Source organism: Astatotilapia calliptera, chromosome 3 (genome assembly GCF_964374335.1).
Source record: "Astatotilapia calliptera chromosome 3, fAstCal68.1, whole genome shotgun sequence".
Taxonomy (NCBI): Eukaryota; Metazoa; Chordata; class Actinopteri; order Cichliformes; family Cichlidae; genus Astatotilapia; species Astatotilapia calliptera.
Window position 1 is genome coordinate 6,293,414 of NC_137424.1, and position 13,356 is coordinate 6,306,769.

Below are 13,356 nucleotides of genomic sequence, written 5' to 3' on the forward strand. Positions count from 1 at the left end.
ATCTGTTCTTAATACAGATTACAAGCTGTTTACATCTATCATGGCTCGACGATTAGAAAAGTTCTTACCTAATCTAATTCATAATGATCAAACAGGTTTTATTCGAGAGCGCCAAATACAAGATAATGTGCGACGGACATTACAAATTATTAATCATATTCAAAAGAATAAAATAGAAGCAATGGTAATCAGTATCGATGCAGAAAAATCATTCGATTCAGTTAATTGGAACTTTCTTTACCGAGTCTTGCATACATTTGGCTTTCACGAAAATATAATTAAGACAATACAGGCACTTTATGATAACCCTACGGCAAGGATTAAAATTAATGGCTACCTATCAAATAGTATTAAGCTGCAAAGAGGAACAAGGCAGGGCTGTGCGTGCTCACCATTATTATTTGCGTTATATCTGGAACCATTGGCTCAATATATAAGACAAAATAAAGAAGTAGAAGGTATTCATATCCATGAAAAGGAGCATAAATTAGCCTGCTATGCAGATGATATTTTAATATTTTTGGGTCAACCATCAAACTCTTTACCTAAATTAATGCAATCATTTGAATACTTTGGTCGACTATCTGGATATAGGGTTAATATGAGTAAAACACAATTGCTTAAGTACAGCTATATTCCATCAGAAGAAATTAAAAATAAGTATCAATTAGCATGGCAAACAGAGTACTTTAAATATCTAGGAGTCATAATACCTAAGGATCTTACAGAACTATTAGAACGAAATTATTTACCAATACAGAAAAAAATTAAGGAACATATAGCGAGATGGAATCTAATTCCATATTTAAGTTTATATTCGAGAATAGACTCAATTAAAATTAATATTCTACCTAAATTATTATATTTATTTCAAACATTACCAATAGAAATTAACCAGAAACAGTTTAATGAATGGGATAAAATTTTGTGAAGATACATATGGCAAGGAAAAAGGCCCCGAATTAGATTTAAAACCCTACAACTTAACAAAGGAAAAGGGGGGTGGGGCTTACCTTCTCTTAGGGAATATTATTGGGCAGCACAATTAAGGCCTATGATATGCTGATGTAATCCTTCATATGACGCTCAATGGAAAGTTATTGAGGAGAGTCTGACCTCCATCCCCATATAAGCTATTATAGCAGACAGAAGCTTGCAAAATTCAATAAAAACTATTGAAAATCCATGGATCAAGTTGACTTTTAAAATTTGGGAAACAGTAATAAAAGAATATAAACTATAAGAGGATATAGCAGTTCTTAAGTGGTGTGCATATGACACACATTTTGCTCCAAATAAATTGGACACCAGATTCAAAGATTGGACATATAAAGGATTAACAGCTTTATGTATGGTAATGGAGGAAGGCAGACTAATTAGTTTTTGCTTTTGCGTTAGATTTTGACTTTGTTAACTACTAGAAGACTAGAGGAAAAATTAGTTACATTAATGGAAACAAAAACACACTCCCTATATTTATTTATTTATTTTTCTTTCCTTTTTCTTTTTCCTTATGTATTTTTTATTTATGTTGTTTGTTGTTTCCTGTTTTGCTTCTTTTTCTTTTCTTCTTCTTTCATTCTTATTGTATGGATATTTTAGTTGTTTAAATATAGAAAAAAAGAAAAAAATATATGTACTGAAAGATAGCTGAAGTTGATGGTATTGTATAGTGATTCTAAAATGTCAATAAAAATAAAGAAGCGGGAATGAAATGAGTCCAAGTCTTCTGCTGATTCAGCATCACATTCATCTTTGCTCCTTGTTCTGCATCCCCACCATGGACTTCATTCCTTTCCAAGCCAGCCTTGAGTGTCCTTTATTCAGCTCATCCTCTGCTTTACTTTTACACCTGATTTTAGCTGCTTTTCTTCTCTCCCTCATAACAAGACAGCGTCTTCTGCCTGAGAACATGTTGGAGTGATTTACTAATCCAGGGCTGATTTTTGGGAAAAATACTTCCTGTTTTCAAAGTAATCCCCATTTTTCCCAGAATGAAATGTAAGTAGAAATAAATAGAATAGAATAGAATTAGAATAGAATTCAACTTTATTGTCATTGCACATGCACAGGTACAGGGCAACGAAATGCAGTTTGCATCCATCCAGAAGTGCTTTAGTGATATAGGTATATTACAATATATATTAGCAATAGTATAGATATGTAAGTATATTACAGAAATGGGTCTATTATGGTATGTTATAATGTACACGGTATGAAGTATGTTGTGAATATTCTTTAACTAAGTATGTACAGGCTGTAGTGAGTAAAAGCTATGTACAGGCTATGAACAGGATATAAATATGAAAAACTATACAGAATATGAAATAAATAACTTTACAGAAATTTGAGATATACAGCTATAAAGTGATCTAAGTGAGAACATGAGCCTTTAAAAAGGCTCTTCTGAGGCTGCTGCCAGTGGTCAAAGCCTCCAACAAAGCTCTGTAAGTACATATGTGATCATAGCTTTAGCTTTTAAATGTTTATTCTAGTTAACACAGATCAGGTGGAACAACTCAAATAAAATATCAAAAATATTAAGTGGTCATCGGTACTCAGTTTGTTCAATACTGAATACAATGGAGCACAAATTGTCCACGTTTCTGAAATATTTCTGGGTGTAACTGTCACCAAAGTGCAATTTAGACCTGGCCTGTGGTTGTTATCTAAGTGATAATCATCAATTCTACTAAAACAAATACAAAATAAAGAAATTTGACACATTCTGTTGATATCAAAAGCACACTGAACAATTCAGTGTTGTTTTACTGCTGTTCTCTCTTCACTTCTTCTCCTCTGATTCTCTCCACATGTTGCTCTGCATCAGTGCTCAGTTTCCTGACAAAACAAGATGAAATATTGCTAAATATAATAGTATCTCATTACGCTTCAACAGAAGTGTTTTATTTTTGTAATTGTTTATCTGTTATTTTTCAGACTGAGTCACTGTGACCTGTCAGAGAGAAGCTGTGAAGCTCTGGCCTCAGGTCTCAGCTCTCAGACCTCTAATCTGAGACAGCTGGACCTGAGTAACATCAACCTGAAGGATTCAGGCGTGAAGCTTCTGTCTGAAGGACTGAAGAGTCCACACTGTACACTGGAAACTCTCAGGTGAGATCAAGCATTTTTCTTTCATCAACTGACAGAATTAGCAGATTAATAATAAGGCAGTCCTCTAATAAGAGGAGAAGTGGAGGTGCTTTGGAGGGCAACGTACTCTTATGTTAACAAGACAGGAAGTAGTTCCTGGGAACTGCTTCCTTTGTTGTTGTCTAAGTAGAAACATGATGGTAAAACAGTGATGAGTTTGCAGAGGTGAATCCACAGCACACAACACAACAATGCAGTTGCGTGCTGAAAGCAGACTTCTCACAGATTCTGAGGCTGCAGGTTTCATCACTGTCCAACCAAAATTCACTGAACCAGCAGTAAATGAACGTCCAAAACTACACTTCATGTTTAAAAAACAGATGATCAGGGGGATTTGTGTTTACATCTTTTTTGTGTGATCTGTTCACCTGCTGTTTCAGCTGTTTGGTGGTTGTTGAGATGGTTTTGTGAACTTTTAGCTGAGATTCTGACATTTCTGTAGATACCACACATGTCTAATTACTTTGTACAGCATGAATGGCCATAACAAGGTTTTTAACAGTAAGAAAAGTTGTAAAACTTCAGAAAGTATAGTTAAAAGTCCAAAACCTTCTACGTCTGGTGGCTTGTGGTAAGGAGCAGATCAAACGAGTAAAGAATTACATTATAATTATAAATGGCTTCAACAGCACATTCAGGTCTGTGAGACTCATTCAGACACTGAGCCGTGGCTCTGTGCTACATGCACATATTTCTGCATCTCTGCCATTCAGACACACTTTATATATAGTTTATTTTATGTAGGATTCAATACTGAACTGTACATTTAGTCTTTTTAAAGGCAGCAAGTTTTATTCAGTGTTTTCATAAAAGCCTTATTTTTATCCATTTACTGCTATTAGGAAGAACACGTGAGGTTTAAGACCTGGACCAGTTTGAAACCTTTTGTCCTCCACAATGGAAAATGGGTGGAAATAAAAATGGGTCTCACTTTAGCCAGCTCCTAATTTTATCAGTTCTACTCTCAGCGTCTCCTGTATATCTCCTGTATAAATGTTGCACTCAGCTTTGTGGTCTCCAATATCACTGAAATGCAGCCAGATGCTGCTCATTTTGCCTTTTCACTCTTTCCTGACATGCTTGCATTTCAGTACAGCTCCCATTTCTCTGTGTACTGGTCTCTACCACTACCCTTGCTGTCTATGGGACATTTCCGTCCTCTTTCACATAATGGTATGATCCCAGTCTGTCTCTTAAAGTGTTTGGCCACATGGTTTGCTCATCAGAATAAAACCTCAGCCGTGCTCACATTAATTATCAGCAAGCCTGAAAATTCATCAATATTTGACATATGAAATTATGTCAAGGGCTGGATTTGGCCCACGGGCCATATGTTTGACACCCCTGGTTTACACATTTGGTATTCAATGTACAAGTGAGTTAGCTCTCAGCTAACTAGCAGACAAGCTAACTGCTGGGACTGCGTCTTTCTAACAAGAGCGTCAGACACTCAGACTGGTTTCCTTTGTGGATGATGATGTGTTCTCACACTGATCCTTCATGCTGATGCTGCCATCCACCCACTGCTCCTGGATTCCTCATCATCATCTCCATCAGCCCTCACAATACTCCACCTTCTTCAGCTTCATGTTCAGCAGCCTGGATGGACAGTAATTCTTTCCATGGGTTATGGTGGGACATTGAGAGCTGAAGTCAAACAGCAGTGAGAATGAAAGACTGATTCATTTCTATTTAGTCTTGTGCTGTGCAGCTTTGTTCAGAGCATTAAGGCCCAGCAAAGATTACTGAGGTCATAGAGTCCTGATGAAACCTGTGTGCTTATAGAAACTGAGACCAGATGAACCAGAATAGAAGGACATTAAAATGAAGTGTCAGCTACACAAAGGCAAAGCTATTCAGTTGTTGCTGTGAGTTATTTAAATGGAGGATGGAGTCAGACTTTAAGCTGCTGGACTCAGTCACTATATCCTGTTGTCCTCATAGAACCTGGACACACAGACTCACCTGTGACACAGTGACACACAGTGTGGCTACACACACATTAGAAAGTGGATCAGTCACACTTGTGCAATCATTTGTTGTGCTGGGAAACCATGAACACTTTGAATCACATTAATGGCTTTGTTACAGCAACATTCAATCATGAGTTCAAAAGTAGTGCATTGTGTACTTATTTTAATAGTACTGCAGTATGAGAAGTGCAACATTCAGTGTGCAGAAACAGATCAGGTGCTTTCTAACAGCAGTGTTCCCTTTAACACAGCAGCAGTTCAAATATTTCTGTCAGTCTGAGCTGAAACATGAATCTAATCAAATATCAAATCAAAGTTCTTTGCCTCTGCCAGGACGTTAACATTTGATCTAGTTTTTTACAAAGTTCCCTCAGCGTCCAGAGCCACCAACATACCTTTGATCAACAGCAAGTGAACATTTATAAATGTGTGTTTGCAGAACAGGAAGCAGCAGAACTATTGTTCTGTTATCAGGCAGCAGCACAAACGCTCATCAGCTCATTTACTGTGCAGGACTTTGAGTGTGTGAAGTGTGTGTTTGTGCTGGATTTCCTTTGGAGAATCTCAGTCAGAAACCAGACAAAGAAAAACTCTTTCAACAGTCCAGGTTGAGTTGACAACATGAACTGCATTTATCTTCCTCTGACTGACATGTTCTTCCTCCTCTGCACCGAGCCAGCTGCTAAGACTCACAAGCTCATTGACATTTTCTGATGATAAAGAAACTCTCTTCTTCTGCACAATATGAGCAGCAACAGAGAAGAAGCTTTCACAGGTACAGATGTTGCAGCTGTGGCCAAGTACATGTGCTGCATGTTGGAGCAGCACTCTAATGGACAGGCCTCTGTACTGATGGTGGGCTCTGCTCTGTATCCACCACACTGTTCTCAGCTGAGTCTTCCTCCTGTTCACACTCTGATGAAGCACCAACAGGGCCAACTTCTTCTCTGGTGGCTCGGATGTTGTTGCTTCCACAGGTTTCCCTCCAACAACCCTCTGTTCCTGCAGTAAGTTCAGTAAGATCTGGGTAAACACTTGAGCTCCTTGAATCTGGCTCCAGCAGCAGTTTTCACATATACAATGTTGGCATTTTGCTTGCGTGTCTCAAGGTCTGTTCTGAATGTAGACTTGAATTTGACCACGTAGGCGGGGTCATCATCTGAGCTGTCCATCACCTGAGAGAGATGACAAAACACAGAATCACAGAGCATGAAACCAACGTTTCTCCTCCCAGAAGTTCAGTCACAGACCTGCAACAGAAACAAGAAGATTCAAATGACGCAGAGCTTTCATTTACTTATATCCACAAACATGTCCTCTACATATTCATGCTGTATTTACACACACATACAGAGGCTGTTTGTCTCTCACACACCGACAGGACACTGAGAAATACATCATGTTTAATAGCAGCTCATGTGTTACATCTGTAACAGCTGGTTCATGTTGTAACACCGTGGCTTTCGTAGTCTCTCCTTTTTCTACAGCTCATGTGTTCTTCTTGTGATGCTGCGTCTTGAGGCTCATACATGCCGTCATTTGTTGATCCTAAGAACGTTCCTCAGACCGACTTCTTCAACAACAGATAACTTTAGTTGTATCAACACTGCCTCCTGGAGCAGTTTAAAATGAACATGTCAAAGATCTGTACCTGTCTCCATGTTTCTGTCCCCGCCCCTTTCTTTCTGTCCTGGGTCATGTGAGCGCTGCAGTAGTATTAGGCCCACCCTCAATGCTCCCATTGGCTGAGACGCATAATGATGCCCATTTCAAGCCAGCACTGATCAACATCCCTCCTGTGACCCATGGCTGTTATATTCAGAGCCAGTGAGCACTTTCACAATAATCATGATTTTAAAAACTGTGATTAAAATAATTGCTGACGTTAATCAGTTAATGAGTTAACGAGATAATAACAGGTTAAGTTGCCCTAATAATTAGACTTTGGTGACAAACTGATGTGATCTCCATGTTTCCTTTGTTGGACTGTGGGCGAGTGTCAGAACTGAATGTACTGAGTAACATGTAGAGTTTAAACATGTGTCAGTTCCAGTTTTAGAGCTCTAAAGTGCAGCTATCATGTTAGGAATATGTTAGGAATAGACAGGAACACTGAGCACACTGAGGTCAGATCTTTATTTTACCACTCGCTGCATTCTTGATGTTCATGAATTCAGCAGCTTCATGATTGTCTGCAGCATTAATCTCATATTTCCATTAAAAGTGTTGAATTTGACTGTTTGATGTTCTTTATGATCTCTGGCAACAGTTCATCTGTAGGCTGAGCTCAGTCCATCCAGTTAGTGAAATGATGTTTAAAGGTCTCCTTGTTCTGTGAGCGTGCACAGATCCTGAAGCAGAAAGCCTGGGTTACAGAGAAATGATCATCACTGTGATGATGCTCATCATCTCTGACTGGGATTTGAGGTTTTGTCAAAGCAGCAAAGAAAGCCTGGCTATGTTGGACTGGGTGTGGCAGCAGCTCCCAGTTTGAGTTCAGGAGACAGACACCCTCTCTACTTTGAAGATCAGCTTCAAACTTTCCTTTTTGATAAAGCTTATAGTTCGAGCTGGATCAGGTGACCCTGAACCATCCCTTAGTTATGCTGCTATAGGCTCGGGCTGTTGGTGGACTTCCCATGATGCTCTGCTTTCTTCTCCCCTCTTTTCACTCCTGATGCTTTTATATGTCACTACTGCATGTCCTTAACTTTTGTCTCTCTGTTTTGTTCTTGTCTCTCTGAGCTCATCTCTTCTCTTTCCCCTCACCCTGCAACCAGTCATGGTAGATGCTCCTCCTGGAGCCTGTTTTCACTGGGAGGATCTTTGTGTCAAAGGGAGATCTTCTTCCCACCATCACCAAGTGCTGCTCACACTGGTGGCGGTTACCTTACACTGTTAAACAGCTTCAGATGACTGTTGTTGTCTGTTGGGTATTGTCACTTATAAATAAAGTTATAATGGATGGATAGATGTTATTGTGACAAAGAGAAAACAACTGTTGACAGATAGATTGTTGTTTTGTGTGTCTGCAGTCTGTCAGGCTGTCTGATCACAGAGGAAGGCTGTACTTCTCTGGCCTCCGCTCTGAGCTCCAACCCCTCCCATCTGAGAGAGCTGGACCTGAGCTACAATCATCCAGGTGACTCAGGAATGAAGCTGCTGTCGGCTGGACTGAAGGATCCAGGCTGGAGACTGGACACTCTCAGGTATGGAGAGAAAATCTGATAGAGGAGGAAGAGCTGGAAACATTTCCCGTGTCTTTCACTCACTTCCTGTTTGTTTCCTGCAGATGACACATGAACAATCACACATGCAGGAATATTTTCAGGGACAGACACACTAGTCTAGCTGGATAGTTCATGGATATTTATGTAGGGGTCTCCAAGGAGTCTGTTTGCAGGAACATTTAGGTCACAGGTGTACCTGATATAGATGCCAGTGTACCTAATAAAGTGTCAGCTAACATTTGGAAATGGAAGCTTAAATAATGACAAACTGTACATTCACAGCTGAATTCACAATAAATTTGTTCTGAAGTGCACATTTTTCTGTTATTGTTCTCAAACAACAGAATGAGAATGAAATATTGATTCTAACAGGGCCCATAAACAGCATTAGCTTAGCAGCATTAGCTTATCAGAGTTTCTATCATGGTCACAGAAATCTTTAGCAGAGAAAAGTGGCCTACTTAGCAATAACTGCTCAAGTTGTATAAAGAAAGGGAAAACAGTATTAGCATTAGCTGCTAATGGCAGCTTACTTAGCATAAACTCTTCACATCTTTATAATGCAAGGGAAAGGAGTCACTCATGGAAGCCTATTTAGCATTAACGTCTCACATCATTATAAAACAAGAGAAAAGGGTATTAGCATAAGCTACTAATGCTTATTCACCTCAAATTAGCTTTAGCTGCTAATGGTAGCCTACTTAGCATTAACTCCTCACTAATATAATGCTAATTCATATCAAATTAGCATTAGCTGCTCATATTGTTATAAGGAAAGAGAAAACAATATTAGCATTAGCTACTAATAGTTATTCAGCCCTAATTAGAATAAGCCTCTAAAAGCAGCCTACTTAGCATTAACTCCTCACATCGTTGTTACCCAACGGGAAAGAGTATTAGTATTAGCTACTATCATTTTTAATAAGTAAGAGAAAACAGTGTTAGCATTATTGAATAATGCTAATTCACACTAAATTAGAATTACCTATTTACAAGAGCGTACTTAGAATTAGCTGCTCACATTGTTAAAAAGTAAGGGAAAACAGTATTAGTATTAGCACATAATGCTAATTCACGTCAAAGTAGCATTAGTTAATAATGGCAGCCTACTTAGCATTAACTGCTCACTAATATAATGCTAATTCACATCAAATTAGCATTAGCTGCTCACATTGTTAAAAGGGAAAACAATAATAGCATTAGCTGCTAATAATTATTCACCTAATTAGAGTTAGCCCCTAATGGCAGCCTAGTTAGCATTAAATCCTGACATCGTTATAATGCAGGGGAAAAGGGTTACCATTATCGGATAATGCTAATTTACATCAAATTAACAATAGTGAATAATGGTAGACTTCGTATCACTAGCTGCTGTCATTCTTACAAAGCAAAGGAAAACAATATGAGCATTAGCTGCTAATGCTTTTTCATCTAAAATTAGCATTAGCAGCTAACGGCAGCCTACTTAGCATTAACTCCTCACTAATATAATGCTAATTCACGTCAAATTAGCATTAGCTGCTAGCATCAGCCTACCTAGCACTAGCTGTTCACATTGTTAAAAGGGAAGAGAAAACGATATTAGCATTAGCTACTAATAATTATTCACCCCTAATTAGAATTAGCCGCTAATGGCAGTATACTTAGCATTAACTCCTCACATTGTTATAATGTAAGGGAAAAGAATTAGCATTATCTAATAATGTTGACCTTGGCCCACTGGAAAAGTTCAGAACTAAAGATTTAGGAGTGTTTCTCGATAGCTCTTTCTCATTTGAGAAACAAATAAATTCTGTTATTAAAACCAGCTGTAAGGTTTATATTGTTGATTGTCATTTATGCTTAGAAATATTTACTCATATATGCTTAGAGTTGTATAATTGATTGCATAATGATAGAGGTTTGATCCTTAGTAGTGTGTAAAGACTCTGTGTGCCTTCCACAGTGCTCTGGCATGCACACACCACTTGGGGCCATGAGAGAGGTCGTACCCTCTCTTACTGATTTATGGTGTAGGACAGAGGTCTCAAACTCAATTTAGCTGGGGGCCGCTGCAGGCAGAGTCTGGGTGAGGCTGGGCCGCATTAGGTTTTCTACAAGAAAGGCATGGTTAAAAAATTCCAATCTTCTCAACTCTCTTTATTTTTATTTTTTAACACAAAATATGAAAAATAAATAAACAAATTAAGAATTAATAAGAAAATCAATCAATCTGTAATACATAAATAAAATAATAATAAGATATTTTTAGTCAGTGAACTTGTGTGTATCTTTCAGTCTTCTATATCTGCTGTGTTTAGATTGAAATGTCTGTATTAACAGTTCTATAACCTTCTTCTGAACATGAATGGAACACTGTAGAAAATGAACTGTTCTTCTGAACATGGCTTCTCTTGCCTACTCCTTGCTGCTAGAGACCTGGCAGCGTTTCCTCTCGCATAGCCGAGCCAGATTTGGCCTGAGGGAGGAAGCAGTTGCGACCCTCAGTATGTCTTGAAGATGATCATCCGTAAGTCTGGACCTGTACTTGGACTTATTGAAGTTCAAAGTGGAGAAGAGCTTTTGGCACAAGTATGTGCTACCAAAAAGGCACATGGTCCGCTTGAACATTCGGGAAAGCCGAGGGAAACTAGGGCTCAATTCTCTCAAAAATTGTCCAAGCTTGTCTGCTTTTCCACTCACCTCCCTGAACTTTGCTTTGAGTTCAGAGTTGCACTGCAGCTCAATGAGCTCCATTTGAAGCACAGAAGGGGCATCTTGCACATCAAAGGAGAAGGGGCCCGCAAAAATGTGAAAGGTGGCTCTGTGTGTCTTGAAGTCAGCAAATCTGTGATCAAATTCCTCCTGTAGCCTCAAAATGACATCAACATACTCGTCAGCACTGAATGGTGTGCCTGCATCCACGAGAGCCTTGCATGCTGGGAAATGGCAAAGGTTTGTCTGAGAGAGCTGAGCTTTCCAGAGCGCCAGTTTTGTGGAGAATGCTCTCACGTTGTCATAGGCAGCACTGACAAGTTGCCCCTGGCCTTGTAACGTCTTGTTCAGTACATTAAGCTCATGTGTCATATCAACAAGAAAAGCTGAGTCCATGAGCCATTTGGGATCAGTTAGCACAGGAACACTAACTCCATCCTTCTCCATGAAGGCTTCACTTCTGCTCTCAACTCAAAAAGTCTCTTTAATACATTTCCCCTGCTGAGCCAACGTACCTCAGTGAAGTCGAGCACATCCCCATATTCTGACTCCATTTCCTCTAAAAAAGCACAGAACCTTCGGTGCTTTAAGCCCCTGGATCTGATTTGGTTGATGCATTTCACAACAATAGACATCACATTGTCAAACTTCAGGCATTTGCTGCAAAGGACCTGCTGATGGATGATGCAGTGCAGAGCAATGGCCTCCTCCACGCCTTCCTCTTCCAGTTTGTTTTGTGCCACCAGTCCATGTTTCCTCCCTGTCATTGATGGCGCTCCATCTGTTGTTATTCCAACAAACCTCTTCCATGGCAAACCAACATTCTCAATGGCATCACACAGCTTGTAAATATCTGCTGAGCGGTGGTCTGGCCATGCATTGGAATTACTGTGAGCAGCTCCTCCATCACTTCAAAACTGTCATCAACACCACGGACATACATTGGGAGCTGGGCAGTGTCGGTGATGTCTGTGGTCTCATCAAGAGCGACTGAGTATACACTGAAACATTTGGCTTTCTCACACAGTTGGTCATAAATGTCACTTGACAGGTCAGAAATGCGATCTGCTGCGGTGTTGGCAGAAAGGCTGATGTTGCTAAACTGACCTTTCTTTCCCGGACAGACTATATTTGCAGCCTGCAATATGCACTTTTAGACAAATGCACCTTCTGTGAATGGCTTCCCTGCTTTAGCAATCATCTCACTAACCACGTGGCTCCGACTGCTGCATTATTCTCTTTGGTTGCTTTCTTGGAGAAATCTTGCTGCCTCAGTAGATCTGTTTTAAGACTGGCAACCCGGTTCGCTCTCTCGTCTCCCTGGTATTTTGCATCCAGCTCAGCATGTCTAGTTGTGTAATGACGTTTCAAATTGTATTCCTTGTGCAGCGCAACTTTCTCTGTGCAAATAAGACAGGTCGGGGTGCCCCTGTGCTCAACAAAGAAATATTGCATTTCCCACTTTTCCTGAAATTGTCGGTGCTCATCACCAACCTTTCTCTTCACCGCAGGCTTTGAAAAAGACATGTTTGGGGCTATGTGACATTTATAATTCTACTTGGTGTCACTGTCGCATTGAAGTTTCAATCAAGCGTTTAGCCGACGGACGGGGAACGTCTCAACGCGTAGAGAACGTCATTTCTGCTTCTTTTTCTTGCAACCGTAGCACGGCGATCGGCAGATAAAAAGCCGGTAGCAGTCTCCTTTGTTTTTACGCTCGATGTTCATGTCTTTCATGACGACACGAACACCGTGGCGTTTGCAGATGGTAGAAAGTGCAGGGATAGCGAGCGCAAAAAAGGCGACTGCTCACGGCGCCGGGCTGTTGTTACAGGAGAAAGAAGCGGAAATGACACCGTGACATATAACAAATAACATCAGCTGTTTCTGATGTTAGTTGTTTTGACTGCTTTTACATTATATTGAAATATATGTAATGTTCATGTTTGCTGCAATGCAAACGCAGTGATGCAAATAAAAACATGGAGCCACAAATTACGGTGCGACCCTATAATTAGTCCGGGTTACCGGGGACTGTTGTTGCCGATGAACAGGTGTCGCTATGTGACTGCAGACTAAATTGGGCTGCATTGAGTTCATGACTTTTCTTTTATCCCGCCGCCTACGCATCACTGTGAGAGTTAATATGAGATCTCTCTCTGTGGAAAAATAACTTTAAATCCCACTGACGTGTGTATAAATCTATATACGTATAATGTCCCGCTGGGCAGCAACTTAAAAAAACAACTTTTTTTGAAGTGTTGTGAACGCAGCGCGCTGGGGCGAATGTCGGCGTTTGCCCAATA